Raw genomic sequence first — 19,505 nt, forward strand, 5'->3', positions numbered from 1 at the left:
ACATTTAGTGCACTTTCCAAAGCACTTCTCCTCACTGGGTGCACAATCACATGAGCCATCAGTAAATTCAAGGACTGATGTGCAGCTAACTGCAGACAAGTGATACTTATTAAAGGTGCTTTTCAGGAGTTTAGAAGCAAAACCAGCTAATATTTATTTTATATTGACCTTATAATTCATTGAGAAGGCTGGAGTGATACATTTGTGGTATTGTTATTGCAGGCTTTCAGTGGACTAAAATGCAGAAGATAGTCCACTCAAAGAAGAAAGTTATGCCCAATGTATTTGTGTCCAGAATAAGATTTCTCTCTTCCATGGGACTATCACAGCAATCATAACTAAACTTAACTTGTCCCATACAATTCATGACTGGAACGGACCCTGCATTGAAATTGTAGAACATTGACGTATAAATTTTCAAGACAAATTATTTTCTTCCTATAATACTTAATCATTTACCCCTCCTTAAAGTTCTGTATTATTAAATTGAATCCATATCCATAAAAATATATTTCTTGTATCTCAGTCTTGTTCAACATTTGCCTACCTTTGGATCATTTCTATGCTGTGGCAGGTGAAAATATTTTTCCCCCAAGTCTTTTCATTAAGTTCAGTGAATAATTACATCCAAATTATCCTAGAGGAGCACTTATGCAACTTGTCTTATAAATATGTAGTATTTAATTAATAATTTTAAGTTTATGGTTATGTATTATGAGAATTATCCAGAAAATACAAGAAAAATTCCAAAGCATAATCCAGTCACTGGAAAAAACCCAATTCATCAGCAAGTGACCTTTAATATCTAGTGATGATGGCCCCCAAAGGAAGCTAAACTTCACTTTAAAAGTTAAAGAAAAATGATTTAAAATTTAAAAAATTGTCTCATTGCATGCATGGCTTTATTCTACCAAGAACAACTTTTGCCAAAGGAATGAATGAATCAGGCAGACAGAGGAATCGAAATAATCTTTTGGATGTCTATTATTTAATAGCATGGAATGTTCTCTCATCAAGGTCACCTCACTGTTGTGTATCGTTGCTGAAGGGGAACATTAATCAAAATCACTGATGATGAATACTGCATCTTTAGATATTAATAAATGAAGCTAAATGCTTGTTAGATTTTCCAGAATTCAATCACAGCTTTAAATTAAATATTACACTAAATACCCCAAACTGGCAGAGTGCTTTTCTAAGAACAGTACTAGAATACAAATTAAATAGAATGGTACATTTATATATTATCCTGAGCTGATTTTTTTTAACTTATTTTTCTTCATTCATTTGAATGACTTTATTTTAATATTTTCCCCTTTTATATGATAGACAGATCAGCATTATCAATGTGTCCCACTAATCACATATCTAAAGAAGGGTATGTGCCTGTTAACCTTGGGCACAATACTGTCACACAGGATGTGATATTGCTATGGAACACCCTACCATTTCCATTAATGCCCCCTGCCCTTAGAAAAGGAATTTTAGAGCCAGCTCATTTTTCCCTCTTATCTTTTTCTATAAAAGTCAAGGTTGCAGAATTCTTCTCGTTACTTGTATTTTTCTACCAAGATATTCAGTGGAGCTCATCAAATTCAACCATTCTACTTTTCATCTGGTTCTCAATTGTGCTAAGTAAGGATTTAATTTCCTAGAGCATAAGCAGGTTTCTTACCCTTGCTGCCACATGTGCAAGGCCAGCAGGAGTCCCAGGGAACGGCAACCTCACTGAAGTGAGTAACAGCTCTAAAATAAATAAACCACCACAGCTGAATATTCAGAGGTTGTCTCTGTTGTCACTAACAGTGTGTAGCATCTCTCCTTCATGCTGCTTCCCTCCAGTGTCACTTTTTAAATTCAGAGGCAGGCAGGATGTCAGTTTATTCCTTGAGGAGCCTGATCTCAACTACATCCTCTGCTATTGACTTGCTGGTGATGAAGGCAACACATAGGCATCAAAACTCAGTCTGTTGTCTAGTTCCTATTGATTTCAACAGATTAATAGGCTACCAGATGATGGTATCTCCATTAATATGGATTTACACTTAAAAATATCCCATTTTTCCTGTGACAGACAGTACATCCCATCCAGACACACAATTTATTAGAGCTCTGGAGCCCCAGTGAATGTTGCAGATAGTTACTTCCTCAGTTCTTTATTTTTTTCCATGTTCCATTAGTACTTGGGACCGAGGGTCAAATCTTAATCTCAAATCCAAAACAATGAATACAAAAGACAGGTTCTGCCTTTACAGGAAGATAGCATGCTCTGAAATGCCTTTACTAGGCTTTAAGAGCTTGAAGTGCCTAATTTTTTAGATTTCCTAAGTAACTTCCAGTGCATCACTTTTTTCATTGAGGTTATTATGCAATGATATAAAAACAGGGTCTATTCCTTATTTCTCTTCCTCCCCAGCTCTAAATAATGGCTGTAAATCAATCAGGTTCACCTTCCTCATTAATGTGGCTTATCTTTTATCCCCTGACTCTTCAGCCTTCCTTTTTATTTTGTTAGCTGCTTTTCTTTTTTTTTTTTTTAATCCAGATAATACCATTTTAGTATTTTCTTTTTTTCCCCCCTCTTCCTCCTCTTAATGAGAAAAAGAATCATTATTTACCCAGTGGAATCCTAAAGCAAGCAGTTAATAGAAACTGTCTGCAATTTAAAGACCATTACCAAGAGCTACCTTGTTTGCCTTCCTTGTACACCACCTCCCAAGCTCCAGCAAGATCATGTGAGTGCAGTACAGCTGGGCAAGTCCTTCAGGCAGCAAGGACATTTCAGAGAGAAAGAAAAACTATCTAGGGTATGATGAAATTACACTTTCTGCAGGCTGGACTTGCCTCAGAGTTTAGTGAAAATAATTCCTATTTCTGTTTCAAACCCTCCAGTTAAAGGAATCCAATGCCTCAGGGTATTCAGGTAGAACACTTCACTCGTGTATTGCTGTAGAGTGGGATTTTTAAGAAAGAAGTCATGAGTAAACTCTGAAGCAATTAAAGTTAAGGAGTTTTGCCAATTCTGTCACAGCTGTACACAAGTCTTCAAAGCACATCCATAGTCCAGGATTTCAAATCTCAGCTGTGTAAAATTTATAAACTGCCACCTTTTACTGCACCATTGTGTCAGACCTCTGGTGTCTGTAGAACAATGCTGGTCCCATACTTAGGAATTAAAATAGACAATTTCAACAAGAGCTCTGAAATTAGGAAAAAAAAAAAAGGGGAAGCTGGCAGAAGGGAAAAATAAGGTCAGTTGTCAGATAAAGCCTCTTTACCCCCTCCATCCTTCACAAGATCACCTGGACACTGTAACTGTCCTGGCAAATATTTTCCTTATTGAACTGCACATGTGGGATCTTGTCAATACACACTGAATGATGGGCTGCTGAATTCTGTACCAGCTGGCCCAGCTCAAGTCTTTTCCATACTCTCAGCTAAACATCTCCTAATGACTCAAAACTGGAAAGCCAATGTGCATTTAGGAAATCCTGCAGTGTCATGCAGAAGAAGCTCGACCTTCCCCCATGAATTCCTGCCTGAGGACAGAGCAAAGCAAGAACATCTCTAATTTCTTCATTTCCACGCTCACTCCATAGGAAGAAAAAGAGTAAGACAGAAAAACTACACTTTTTCCTAAAAAAAAAATTTGATAGAAATGAATGAATGAATGTCATTGTCAATAAATTATCTGAGCCCTCAGATAAGTCACTGACCATCTGGCAGCTGGCAATGTAATAACTCATGAAACTACTTTGGGGAAGCTGTGGATGGAAATGTGACGTCCTTGATTTCTTTTGCTTTTAACTGACACATAAAACTGAACATCTTACAAATTCCGTCACAATAAATGTAACAGCTCCTATCGTCTTCACCATCTTAAATTCATTTTTTAAACAGTACTTTTCAGCAATCCACAGTGACATGCTGTAGGTGGGCTAGTGGCTCAGAATAACTCTTACATACCTTCTGATTTCATGAAGTATTTGGAATAGAAGCCTGTAGGAGGGAAAACCCTTTGCTGACACATTATTTGCAGGTCATGATGTATATGCCCCTATATAATTGCAAGATGACAATGTTAACATTGCTAAAATTAGGTATAACATTTAGGAAAAAAAACATGTATAAGCAGTTTAGCAGTTTCAGCTTTCCAGAATATCATGTGCTTGGCAGTTGATACCAAGAATACAGCAGATAATTTTAAACATAATCTAAAATTGAAATTGAGCTACAAAAAGAACAATCAAGTAACAGACTGCTGCAGACATTTGAACAATAAGACTATGTTTTCAGCCAACAGAACAGAATTTTTAATATGTATATGTTTCTCTAATTTTTAAAAGAACTGATGAAATCAGATATTGACTAGTCAGCTCTGAAGACACAGACATAATAAAGCATTTAGAATTGATAGAAATTTTCTTTGATGAGTATGACAGTACTTGTCATTTTAGAAATTCCTTCCATAATTTTTGGACTTTTCCAAAAGCTTGTGTTGAATTACATTACTCAAAATAAAATTAAATAGACTTTAAGGCAAAAAGCAACAGAGGCCGAGTAAGCAACAGAAATACAAACATATTGTAATTGAAATGTATAAACAGGAGTAAAAATATTCAGACTAATGCATAATTCAGGATTATATGATTTAAAAGCAAAATCTCACTGATAAATTGAACACATCACTTGTTTTCTTAAATTCATCAAATTTTATGTATTTACAGCCTGACATACATTATTTTTTTTTCCCAGGCTGGCTGCACTGCAATTTGTGTAATGCTGGAATTCCCCCTGGCTGTCCTGGGCCAGGCCTGCTCCTCCCTGAGCCTGCTGGTGCTGCAGTCCCAGCCTGCAGTGAGAGCACAGCCCCACGGGGAGCATCCCACCCATCCCACCCACCCCACCCACCTGCCCTGGGGTGCAGGGGCTGCTGGCCTGGGGCTCCCTGCACACCTGCTGCAGGTACTGGGAGCTGCTTTTGCTGGCATCATCACAGCTGCCCTGGTAAATGTTCTTGTGGGATGTGGCTGGTGTGCCAGACTCGGAGAAAACGGGCAACAAATGTCATCAAACTCCTGCTAGGGCAAACAAGGCCAGGATTTTCTTCCATGTGTTCCAGTGTGGCGTCCCTTAGTAGGAATTTGAATAAATAATTTTTATTATTTTATTTATTTTAATTTTATTGTTTTATTTATTTTATTTGAATAAATAAATTTTTAAAGAAATTTTTATTAAACTTGAAATTCCAGCCTTTCCAGCAAAACACAAAATACAACCATACAAAACATAGAATATAGTGCTCAAATAATATAAAATGGACACAGATGAAGCTGTTCTCTGTTCTCTGCTAATAAAATAAATGTCTGGTTTCCTTCCTTCTGTGATTAAATCTTACCTGTCAAATTAATAAAGAGAATTTATCATTGTAGCAGCTACAGCTGTTTATTTGCAGACAGTAAAATTCAACTCTCTTGCATCAGAGGAAAACAAATAAATTTGTGCTTGAAATGTCCTTCATAGTTTGAGTTGCTGCTATTTCTCACACATGCCTGTTACTAAGAGGGTTAGGAGACCATATATTTTGTGTTTAATTAAAATTTGTAATATAAAGATTTATTATAGGTAGCATAATATCAATTGCCTCTTATGTTTTCTTAAGATCTTCAATCAGATTGAGCAAGAGGGGTAACAAGATAGACTTTTCTTATGCTGAATGGCATTTAATTTAGTGTGAGAAACATCTGAGACCTGAGTGAAAAGAATAATGCTACTGTTTGCTCACATGAGGCTTTTAGAATAAATTTTTAAAAATTTAGATACAACCTGATATCACAACGATGGTTGATAACTCCAAAAGGAACCAATACCACCAACTTTCTCAGCATATTCACCTTCATTTTCTTCTGGTCTGAATTGCAAAAATAATTATTCACAGTTATTGTCAGAATTGCTTCTGTGAGCAAAATAATTCCTCCCTAGGAAATAAAACCAGAGAGAAACACACACTACAAGTGATGGAAACATCCTCTTAGCAGGTAAAGAAGGAAGTAAAACTCCAGCCCAATTTTCTTACACCTGGCATAGATGTGCCAAGGGCAGAATATTATGTCTTGATTTGAAAGCTTCATGGAAAAAAGAAAATTACGTGCTTGTTGTGAAGAACAGCTCATTTAATCATCAAAATTACTTTTAAGTGTCACTTAATAATGCAACCAAACTGAAAGAGGAAGTGGAGATTTGATTATGAGTGGCAAACCTGCATACAGGAACTCCTGCCATGATGTCAGGGTGTTATTAACTGGATCCAGCTTGGTTTTGACCTTAAGGGAGAGCCAGCGTGATCCTAGGCACAGGAGGAAAACTCAAATGGTTAACAAAGATTTCTGTGGCATTTATAAGCCTAATATGATTTAAAGTCCTGCTATTTAATTTATCTCAATTGCAATAGGACTCACAACTGAGAACAGAAGTGGCACATGTAGTCCAAAAATATATAATGAACTGAATATTCCCTCTGAGATCTTACAACACACTTTGAAAAACACCAGAGAAATGCATGTGATTTTTAACTGTCTTTACAGAGAGGGAATTGAGAGATACAAAGTTGGTGGCAGAAGAGGTAACCCAAATTATCTCCCTACTTGTAAACTCTCCTCCTCTTTTGATAGAAAAGTACACCATCCTTAATTCCATTGATTAATATAATAAACTGGTATTTACCAGATTCTTTTGTAGGAGGTAGATGAAGTTATATTGATTTTTCTAGTTTTATCTGGTTTAGAATGGGGATTAGAAGCAAAGAACCTGATGACAACACTACAGATTTGCTCTTCCTTAGTTCTTCCTTGTTTAAAAGAATATTCCACAATCAGAAACATAACACAGGGGAAACGGTGAGAATCTTTCTCTCTGTACCCCACAAAGTGCTGGACAGAAGGATTTTGGAGGTGTCATAGGTTGAGATCTTTGAGATCCTATTTTAAATTTTTTTTTTAATTTTTATTTCCCCTTTTTTTGACCTAAGAAAACAGAAGAATGGTCTTCCCTGTGCTTTTGGCAATTTGTGAATTGTTTGCCTTGCTATTGCTTCAAGTGTTGGATAATTTAAAAAAAGGGAACATTTGGGTTATATGAAGGCTTGCACTAATTCACATTTCCTTTTCTGTTAGATAGCTGAACTGAAACCATAAATTTTAAGCAGTTTTAATAAAAAACCTGTATACAAAGGTGCTCTCCATTCATTGCTGGCAAAAAAGTGATGTTTAAAAAACCCATAAGCATAATGTGATAGTAGGATAGGTGAAAAAGGAAAAAAAGTACTGTAAATTATTTAACAATCATATATCAACTCCCATGTTCCCTTGTACTCATTGTGAATGTTTCATGTTAATATTGATTTAGATTTGGCTCATTAAGTATTCTGATACCTAAAATCCTAGCAGTAGGTAGGAATATTTTTTCTTGAAGCATATGACTTGCCATGAAAATTTCTGTAGCAAATTTCTCTTCCCATTCAGAAAAAAGTTAATTTATTACAAGTTTATTCACATTATTAATTTTTTAAATTGTGATTTAGTGTACTTTGAAATGTTTTGAAACTTTCCATTCTTATCCTCCTGCACAGAATCTGTCATTGGCATTGTAATTGCTAATGGAGTTCATGTGGGAATGGTAAGTAATCATGGGGAAAAATTGGGTTATTGCTAAGTTCCATTATAGTTGTCCAAAATGAAAAATCCTTGCAGTTAACTCCCATCTCCCTTGTTTTCATTATTGAAAATAACTACACAAAATAGCAGAAAAGAAGCTATTTCTAACAAACCTGAATTATTACAAAAGGGAAATAAAAAATACAAGAGTGAAAATAAAACTAAAATGCAAGTAGGAATTAAAAAGCAACTAGAGAAGAAAAATGTAACCAGTGTTGTCCCACTGATATCCAACAATATGCAAAGACTCAATCCATCAGTCCACTTCCCTTGCTGCTGTGGCCATCAAACAATTGATATAGAGCTGCATATTTGTGGTCACTGTGTTACAAACCCTTCAAGCATGACTGAAAAGAAGAGAGGAGTTGATTTGGCACAGGGGAGATTTGTGACTCCAGCAGCTCCAGTGGGATGGATTTGCACACAGCAAGAAGTTTTACAAGTTGCCAGAACCACAGGAACCAAATATGCTCAGTACTGAAAACTTCCATGTTGTGCTTTATACCCAGCTTTATTTCATCAGTTTTCTTGCAATACCTGTCCAATCAAAGGGAATAAACTTAACTAAAACTAAAGAATAGAGTGTATGGTTCCTAAACTATAAGAGAGTTTATAAAAGAACTTTGAATATTATTTTAATAACATGATATGGATAGTCTATGGCAGTGAGGCACTCTTCTCAAGAAGAAAAGCACACCTACAATAACTAACAAAATTCAGATGCTGGATGATGACTGACAGTTAAAGCTCTTTTTCTGCTCAGACTCACTGCAGGATCAATAATGTAATAGTGGATTCTTCACCTTGCCTTAAGGCTTGTTTATTGTATTTCCACAAGTGTTTTCGTCCCTCTGAAAGGATTAACATATATTGCAGGCTCAGCAGAGCCTGAACAAAGTTTATGGGGACATTTAAATCAAAACCAGTTATATTTAACAGATAGTGATATTTTGTTCAATTGCTATGGGAAAAATATTGATTGTCTCTTGACTTCAGGTTTTTTCCTCTACCCCTAGCCTAAATAGGAATTATTTTACAACAAATTAAAATTGGTCTCCCCGTAAATAAGTCATTACCATTATTATGGCCTTCTTGGAGGGGAGCATGTGTAGATAATTGTTGAAAATATATATATTTGTTTTAATTAAATTTCTTCTCTTAGTATTATAAAACAATGTCAACCATAAAATGAAATAAATATGGCACACAGCTAAAAAATCAGGCCAGATGTGAAAATACATTTAATTCCTACAACAATTTATTATGGTCAGATTTGTTTATAGATTTATCTAGCATTTGATTAAATTGATCACCTTGAGACATCACTGATAAAGAAGAGATATTTAAATGCTACAGTAAAGTATTGTCTGACAATGAGAAGCTTTCCAAAAAGCTGCAAAGAATAAAAAACCTTTGGTTGAGTTTAGGTAGTGAGTGGTGTATTTTGAAATGTTCATTTCCTAAGTTCTTTCTTCATATGATGCCTCTGACACAATGTAAGTCCCCTAAAAAATTATTTTTACATTTTTCCCTGGTATAGACAAAGCTTCTAAAAGAAGAGATGGTTTCTTCATGCAGCAAGAAATGTTAGTGATGAGCCTCATTCACAGCACTCATTAAAATAATGTTATCTTAAGAAATTATGTAATTTTATTACCCATTTTCTATTTGAAAATACTTCTTGGAAATATATAATAGGAGCATGATATTGAATATAATTCAAAACCAAAATGTAAAATGACACAAATAAATAATTTATGCATTCATTCTCATTGCACAGATGAACGGAGCTGCTCACGGAAGAACTTTGATTCCCATGACATTCTGACTATCACTGCAAATGACAAATTCTTGGAAAGGCAAAGACATCAAAAGGTAAAGGAAAATGACTTTTTCTAATGTAGGAGAGCATTACTTTGTTCAAAGCCATGAATATAATGACACTATCTGACTTTGATATGAAATAGGTACAGTCATAAAGAGGTTTATGACTAAATTCTGACCAGCTATTCAGGTGTTATCTAACTGGAAAGATGAATTGTGGCCAAACTCAATGGTTCAGTGAAATGTGTTTAATACTTGTATTAAAAATTGCTTTATACAGGAATGGACAGACAGGATGTCTTAAATTATTAAGTAGAAAAAGTTTCTTAGCTAATGAATTAGTGAAGAACATCTGACTTCAATACTAAGTTTACCATCTAAAGATGTAACTTATAATATGTTTGGGCCTTAAAGGATTTACTAAAATGCTCAGCCATTGGTAGGTATATGCTTACCATGGATTTTTTTTTTAATTTTACCCTTTCTTTGTCTTCTGTTCTTAATTATATCTTCTGTGTATTTTGCCAGACTCATAAAAGGTTTCAAGGACCTTGAAGGAGCTTTGATTTCAGGTGGAGGCACCTGTGTTTTGACTCTGAGAGCAGTGATTCTGCTCCTGTGTGACTGGGATGGGGCCCAGCTGCTGTCAGCAGGAGATTCCTGATGCTTCTGGTTCTGCCTTTGCTCCCAGGGCCTGTTTGGACCAGGCTGTCCCTGCTCCTCCTCAGCATCACCAGAAGCAGCACTTTGTGTCCTGCTCCCAGTCTCATCCAGCTAATCACACTGCTGAGTGAGTTTGGAAGGGTATTTTGACAAATCTCAGATATGGCTCATTTCTTCTCTAACATTAAAATACTCCAGGTTTAACAATTCATTTCTGTTACAGGTTCAAGGCCTCTTATACCTAAATAAATTAAAATCCACATTGCATACTTCCAAAGATCATATCCTAACCTCTTGTCTAAAAGCTGAGTACTTCAAAATACCTCAGGGTTTTGGATTGCCACTTTCTCAGCTATGATGGGATGATTAATCACTCTCCCAGATCATTTTCAGAAATATTGCATCTCTTGTGACTCTCCTTTACACTTTTAGACACGACCTACAGTGTTTAATCCTATATATATATTTTCGTGCTCTAATATGTGTTCTAATATGACAATTTAACAATCCCCTGAGGAGGTATCCAGGTTCCACATATTCACACACAAACAAAAAAAGCTTTTGTCTCGTCCCAGCCAGTATGTTAAACAACCTTTCTCTGCAAAAAAATAAAATATGCAAGTGAGTCTACTCTGTTTTTCTTTTCACACAATAAAATAAGAAGTGCTGCCAGCATTCACCTGAAAGTTTCTTGGCAATGTTACAAAAGTTTGCATGGTAACTGAGCTCCTAAATAAAGAGTCAGGCACTGGAGAAGTCACACATGCAGTGTGGTAGACAGCTTCAAGCCAGAAACTGCAGACACTCCTTTGAAGGCACATTGTGGCAGAGTGTCTCTGAAGAATATTATTGTGCACTTAATTTGCAAATCAGCTGTGCAGATAAGATCACAAAACACCAATAAATGTTTCCTTTCAAAGAAATGCAGAAGTCTTAAAAAACCAGAGAGATACTCATAAATGTTGTAGGTATCCTTACAATTCCAATTTAACCAATTAACCAGTTTAATGTTGAAACTTGTACTGTTTAGCAGTGTGGTTTTCAGTTTTCATATCCATACAATACAGAGAGAGTATCAACAGAAAACTTCTACTATTAAAAAGGTTGGTATTTACCTTTTTTAGTTTCCCTCCTACCACTTTATGTAATATAATATCTAAAAATGCTAACTTAGGCCATCTGTTCTTATTCCTATTTCCAGCCCACTTCTTTTTTTTTTTTTTTTTTTTGCTTCATTCCCCTAGTTAAACTGATTTTAGCAGCACTGGAGCTCATTCTGTGACATTTTGCTACAGGGAAAATCCATGTTTATTTCCATACAATTTAATAGACCAAATCAAACAATGAATATGCAAACTCCAAAAATAGCAAGATTTTTGAAAAATAGCTGTGAAAAAAGGGGAAAATATTGGCTTCTAGAAGCAGAACCAAAATGTTAGTGAGCAGTTTTAATGGATGTTACAAGAACAAAAGGAGTATGATTAGGCTCTAGACCATACAAAGGAATATGAGTCACTGCCCAGATCAATAAATAGAATAGAGAAAATATGATTTAGTTGCACTAAAAAAAGTTTGAGAAATGCACTAGAACTCTGTGAAGTTTTACATATTAATAGTTTATTCACTGCCAAAAGGAGAACAGAAGTGACGAGATATATTTGCATATGAGGATGGCATTGAAAGAAAGAAAAGGGAGAATTCTCTCAACATTTTGCTTTCCATGTTGGTGAGAAGGACAAGAAAAAGTGGCAAAACACATGGCATCACCTTGGCTGGCATTACCTTTTGGATCCTGATGCCAGGAATTCCCCAGCTGATTAAGCAAATTTCTGCCCATATTCTGAAGCAGTGCAAAAGAACCAGGGCTGGGAATATGATCTGACAGACCCCATCTGAAATTTCAGTTAAACCATCCATAAACAAAATGGAAGAAGTAACTAAGCAAATGTTGTTGTGCACAAATAACTTCGGGCAGTCATTTGCCAGTTTAAAAGAGCCTAATTTATTTGTTTTCCCAGGATTTCCTTTCACAGATGCTGCAGAGATTTTTTCCCCTCCTTCTTTCTGTAGGATTGTCACTGCAATGTCCATTAGGGAGGATTATTTTGAGAAACAGTCTCTCCATATGTTGTCTCTTTTAAATTCTGTTAAGTAGTATTTTGCCTCCATGGAAAAAAAACTAAAAAGCCTATATCCACATATCCCATTCCTGCTGTTCAGCAGCAGCAGCTTGGAATGAACACCTGGGAAGTGAAACTCAGTGGAGCAGGTTCAAAGAACAGCATTTGTTTGACAGAAGGTAAGGGTGGTCTCACCTCATAGAAAGAACATGATGCTCACAAACCCAAAGAGTGCACTGAACCCTGTGCCTGCAATCCTTCCACATCCCAACCAGGCACAGCCCTGGGGTAGGTGTGTGCTATTTTCGGGGTCTCCCATCGTGGGGAGGAAAGATGAATCTGACTCCATGTTCTTAGAAGGATAGGATATGATATGATATGATATATGATATGCTATGATATGATATATGATATATGATATGATATGATATGATGCTATACTGAAGAATAGAGAAAGGATACTTACAGAAGGCTTAACAAGATACTTACGAAAAACCCGTGACTCTCTCTTCAGAGTCCGACACAGCCTGACCATGACTGGTCATTGAGTCAAAACAATTCACATGTTGGATAAACAATCTCCAAACACTTTCCAAAGCAGCAAAACACAGGAGAAGCAAATGAGATTATATTGTTTTCCTTTTTCTCTGAGGCTTCTCAGCTTCCCAGGAGAAGAATCCTAGGCAAAGAGGATTTTTCAGAAAATATGACAGTGACAGCAGGGGCATCCTTCCCTTCCTGGGTATTTCAAAGCCAAACTCTGTGCAGTGGAGTGAGCTCATGTATTTCAAGATGGCCAGTAGGATTACCAGCTTTAAAACAAGTTCCATGACCAGCAGAATAATCAGCTTTAAACAAGTTAAAATTTCTGAATTTTTGATTTCCATATCTCCTTTGAGAAGGTCTGTGGAATTTCAGTTTTGATTCTAAACGTGTAACATCCACCACCCCTCTCTGTATTCCCATAACCTGTAACACAGACTCAGGTGAATAACACATAAACAAAGAAACGTTTTGCTTGTGATCATACAAACTTGCTAATTCAGAGGCATAAAACGCTGATTCCATTTTTTTTTCTCGGGATGGTTATGAAACAATACAAAACTTAGTTAAGTAGTATCTCTTAAAACCCCAACCAATTTAATCTCCATTTGACTTCTGGCTCAAATGATGGTGCAGGTGCTACTGCTAAACTTCAGGCAGAAAAGCAGCAGGTTAATCTCTGTTTCTGGATTCACCCTGACATTCACTGCTGTTGACATCATCTGATAAAGATCAAAGTGTGCAGTCCATTAGTTTCTTGGCTTGTTCTTTGGGAGAAATATGAAAGATTAAATCAATATTTGCTGAATGGAAAAAGATCAAAAGTTTCAGTAAAATAAATCTTGGTTTACAGCTCCTGAGACACTACTCTAAATAAAGAGGGATGTGTAACATCTAACCAATAATTAAAAAGAACTTGAAAGCCTCCTTTGAATGGTCTCTTGCTGTATCAATTCACTTGTGGATTCACTGCTGTGTCAGAAAGGACACTTCATTTTCAACTGGATACATTTTTGGATTCTCCTAATTTAATTTCTACCTGGTTCAATGTATCTGACAGTGACAATGGATAGAGGAACATTCAAAATGAAGCTTTCTCATTGCTAATAATTTCTCATTTGGTTTAATTAATTTTTTCTTAATTTACTTTGTTATTAGTATACACATTGATATTTAGTTAAGTCCAAGACCCTGGAATGATAGCACACACATCATTTCAAACTAAGCAATGCTGCCTCATCAGGATTATCACATGATCAACTTTAATAATAGCACAATTGTTTAATATTTATCATTGTAATGATAATATGTAACCTCACATGATTATGCATCACAATGTTTTTTATGTTAAAACTTCTTTGAACTTTTTTTTTTTTAGTTATTTTTGCTTCAAAATGCAGCTTAATTTACTGAAGTACTAATGGGATTGTATTGAAACATGAGCATAGCACTGTATGGTCTCATTAGTTGTAACAGCCCCTCTGATAATAAAGTCTTTAGTGTAAAAGAACCAGGAAATTAAATGAGTACCCTTTGAAAATAAAGGTATTTAAGATTAATTATTTTAAATAAATTTTCCATGAGAAGATGCACAAACAGGTAGCATTCAAAGCAGGCACAAATAAATAAACTAAAATCAAGCTGGAAACTCCCAGTGATGGTACTTTACAGTAATTTTTTAATTTTAATTTTTTACTGTAAAAGGAAAATTAACATAGTTGTTATCCCTCTAGTTTAGCTAGATCCTTTAGATTTTGCATTTTGTTGTTCATAAAATTGGGCACTAAAGGAAGCTGGATGCAGCCCCATCAAGTTTGTGGATGACAGCAGCAAGGGCATGGTGTCAATGTGCTTGTGAGTAGGGCTGCCATCCAGACAGGCTGCATTTGGCTGAAGGAATAAAATGAAATTTAGTAAGAATAGCTAAAAAATACTGCAATGGGATGGAATAATCCCTCTCCAAATAGTGCTGGGGACTGACTGGCAGGGAAACAGGAGTCATGGCAGGGATGGAGGCAAACCTGAGGAGGTCATCACTCACTTTTACCTGGCCTTCATCAAACCACATGGGATCATTGTGTCCCTTTTGGGGGCTTCAAGACAAGAAATTGTACAGTTAATCAACTGATAAACACGAGTGAGCCCCCAGAGGACCATGGAAGGGGCTGCACATGGAGCAGCTCCCTGGGGTCAGGAGGCAGCGCCAGAAATAAGGGCAGTTGTCAAAGGGGAGAACAAATGGTTCACTGTCAGCACAATTAAAGATTAGAGTGAATTGCACAGAGAGGCTGTGAAATTTCTAACCTTGATGCTTTTCTAGACCTGAACAGCAAGGTCTGCTTTAAACTCAATCAGCACTGACAGCTCTTTTGAGTAGGAGCTGGATGAGGGATATCATGCTGTCCCTTCCTGCCTGTCTGATTCCCTGTGTACATCCCAACCCAGACCTCAGGCTTCAGCCTGGGGATGTTACATTTTTCTATGACAGGTTTTTAGAGAGATTTTGTGTTCTCTGTCCCAGTTCTGAGAGCTTTATAGTGCTGAAAAGAGTCAAATACTAAATTCCTACAATTTCTATACTTCCTATCACTGTATGGTCTCAGAGCAGTCTCTGAATTCTTATTTCATCTGAAAAAATAAACTGTGGTAGCCAGTCAGGGGCAGAGAAGGGAGTATAACCCTTCACAGTTTCTTTCAATATGAGCTTGACTTATTAAGTGGAATATATGGAACTACATCACTTCAGCACTTTTCCCTTGATGTGTCACTGCTTATATTAGGAAATTTATATTTTGGGCCAAGAGGATTCTTGAAAGCTTAAAACTATATAGAGACATTGCAGCAGAAATCTGTTAACATAGGTAAAAGCTAGGATCTGGTCTGCAACTGAGATCATCACACAATCTACATTTCAGAAGGAGAAGGGATGATTCAGGTTCATTTTTTGTTGTCATGAGTATATGGGCCACGTCACTTAGAGATGCAAAGAATCCACTCTATATGCAAGCAGGAAAGAAGAATAAAAGACTTGTCTCTTGTAGTCCAAGCAGTTTGAAGAGATTTTCAATGCAGTTACTGTTCTGAGTATGTTGTAAGTTACACAAGATCAAATAACATGAAAAGTAACAGGGTTCAAGTTCCTCTTAGGAATATTTTCCTGGAAGTCATTGCTTAGTGGTGAACTTTCATGTCTCAAAACTGAACTTAAGAGACAGAGATGGAAAGTGACAATGAACTTTATATAACATCCTTGGAAATCACATTTTTGCTTCCATTTACTTTTGATCTTGCAAGCAATATACTTTTTTTTTTTCTCATCTAAATGATGAATATTGCATACCTTTATTTTTGTGGCAATGAAAGCTTTCATTGCCCCTGTTAAATGAATTAATTTCCATTAGTTCTTTCAGATAAAGATATATGTATGAGACTGTCTTTTTTCTTTTTTGTTTAAAAGCTTAACTGAACAGTGCTCTATTTAATTTCAGCCCATTATTTAGCTTATACAGAGCACTTAACTATCACTCATAGAAAGCAACACTGAAGGAACCTCATATTTGATCTCAGAAAACTGTTTCAGTGCTCTAGAATTCCCACCATAGGGCATTTTTTTGACTTATCCAAAGATAATTAATCTAAGAAGCTGTGATAAATCTTAATCACCCTACAAAGCAGAAACACCAGCTATTCATGCCTAATTATACCTGCACATATTTGAAAACTTGACATAACTCCTCTCAGACTAAACTGCATTTACCCCCTTTTCTCATGTTTCCTTTGACAACAGTTTTCAAGATTTCTGGCCATTCTTTCTGAATGTTCTGAATTTTTTTTCTCAGATCAGCTTTTGTTTTTCAGGTCTAATCCTATTCCCACCACCCTCCTGCCTGTGGCTTGGCATCCTTACTGAATATATGAATATAGTAAGCATACTATTCATACTACCATCCAGATCATTATTTAATATTTTTAGTACTAAAAAGAATAATCCTATTCAGTTCCCAACTGCACTGAAAAGAAAACACTAAAAATTACTGAGGAGAAATTTCTAGAAATTTCTAGATCAAATACGCCTAGTTTGCTCATGAGAATGTCATAGCATGATGTCAAAAGTCCAGAGGCAAAAAATGTATTCCTGGTAGCACACATGGACTGTTATCAGCTATCACTCCCATTTACATCCACTGCACAGAAAGTGATCCTTCCCAATGCTGCAAGATCAAAAGAGCTTACTCTGAACAGAAACATGGCCAAACTATGAGATTTCTTCTTCAGCTTTATGTAAATTTAAAAATATTAACCCAAAATAAACCAAACTTATAGCTCAAATGCAGACGTGAAAAACAGGTGTTGAATACTGTATTGAAAACTCTGCTCTTGTGTATCCTTTCATTGCAGAATTAGTATAATGACTTAGCAAAATTTTTTTTGTATTTTTTCTTCTTTCTCAAAGACAATGTGTTGCCCCCTTCTGCATGAAGAAAACATTTTTTATGGCCTTTTACTTCGATTACTTCCTGTTTTTTGGAGGAAGAATCGAAAACCATTTGCAATGATAATCCAGAATGGACACAACATTCCCTTGGCAGGGCTGGCTGTAAGGCTTTCCCCTGGATCCATTCCCATGGAGCCATTCCTGCTCCACTCAGCCTATATGGAACCATATTTGTGTCCCAGTGTGGTCCTACACAAATGGTAGGAAGATTTCCTCACAGTTACTTTGGGAGCAGATACTGCTTTGCTGCTGGAAATAGACTTTGAATATTGCAATCATAGGAAATAATGACACACCAAAATAGATCTTATGATTATGTAAACTGTCTAAAGGAAATACCAAATCTGGCCTGGAAACACAGAGCTTTTGGATCAGTGTTAGTGAACACTAAGCAAAATGCCAGACAAACAACACATATCAAATAGATTTTCTATACAAAAGGGATAACAGCTACAGAAAGTCAGTGATGCTGTGTCTGATAGAAGGAGTGGCATCCCTGAGTGTCTGCTATCACACAGGCTTTGGAGGCTGGTGTCTTAAAATATTCACTGCTGAACAAATTCAGGATTTATATTACCAAATCTCACCTTTTTTACTTTTAGATCTCACTTTCTTGGTAAGAAAGAAAAACAGAAACAGTAAAAATATCTTTACTGAAAATATAGAGATTACGCTTGTGAAAAATGACATTCTGAGGCTTAAGTTTTCTGTCAAGTAGTGGCCTTTTCCTGCAATAATGAAAAAGAAGGTTGCACCTCCTTGTGCAAAGCCCTGGGCTCTGACAGCAGTTAAATATACTCTTAAATTGCATTAAGGTTTGTTGAGACTTCCTAAGAATGCATTTCACACTGCTTCCTTTGGCCTCTTGTCAGGATTTCTAGACTACTTCTCTGAAAAAAAAATCTATTTGTAGGAAAACTGATAATTCATTTATTTTTGAAAGAAGTAATCATTCTCTTAAGGTAGCCAAGTTATTTTTATCAGGCAGAAACCAAGCATATGATTTTGATGTTCTTGTTGCATTATATATTGTGAAAAACTAATGAATGAATGATGATTTCCTGGTCTATGAGAATTTTCATTCTTCATATGGGAATAAAAATAATACTGTAGATGTGCACAGTTTAAATAAACAGATTTAGCAACCTCAAGAGCACTATTTCTTTGTAGTAGTAAATAAGAAAAAAATATATATACAATGACTTAGAACAAAAACATATCATTTACAGAACACATTAATCCTGCCAAATGTGAGTATACACTGATGAAATTACATTTGCAAGCATATTGGTCCATGAAATGTACTGTATCATAGCTGATTTGAAGAAGACCTGTTTCATTTCATTCCAATACACATATATGCAAGTACTAGAACACAGTTATGGAAAAGCACCCTTTCAAAATTTCAAATGTGTTTTTCCCTTTGGTATTTAGTGCTGACTGTGCACAGGGTGTTTTTTCCTTTCTCATTGCTGAATAGAGAATATGTACAATTACAAGTTACATGCTGGTAAACATCCAAAACAAGGTTGAGTGGTCATGGGTAATAATCATATTTATGAACAATAGAATTCAACTTCTCCCATTAAAAATGCAAATTATCTAGAAAGGGTTGCCTTGTTCCTTCATGTAGAGATTCTGTCATCACCCCAGAAAGGAGCCCAGCATTGCCACCCTCTCTCAGCCCCAGGAGTGAGAGCTGGACACCTCCAACATTCTCCTTTCCCTTTTGGCTGGTACAGGGAGCAGGGTCTGGCTTCCTGGGATGGTTTCAAAGTGGTCTTAAACTTAGAAATTCAGTACAAGGCAAACATGGGGAGGAAGCTGTAGTTTGAACACAAGGTTTAGATCTAAGCTCTTAGTATAAACATGTGCAGAACTGTGCACAAGACTGACATATGTGAATACATATCAAGAAATGACTCCTCAAAATCATCCTTCTTTGAAAGTCTTGGGAAGCAGAAACTTCTCCTAGGCATTAACAAAACTGTTCAGAAAAAAAACAAACATTATTTATTCCTCGGGAAGGACCTTAGCATGGTGATTTCTTCCCATAAGAATTCAGTGTGAAGGAGCTGGGCTCTCTAGGTAAGGTTACAGGGTAAGGAAGCTTAATCAGGTCAGGTGCAGGGAGATGGGGAATGCAGT

This window comes from Agelaius phoeniceus, chromosome 15 (assembly GCF_051311805.1).
Source record: "Agelaius phoeniceus isolate bAgePho1 chromosome 15, bAgePho1.hap1, whole genome shotgun sequence".
Lineage (NCBI taxonomy): Eukaryota > Metazoa > Chordata > Aves > Passeriformes > Icteridae > Agelaius > Agelaius phoeniceus.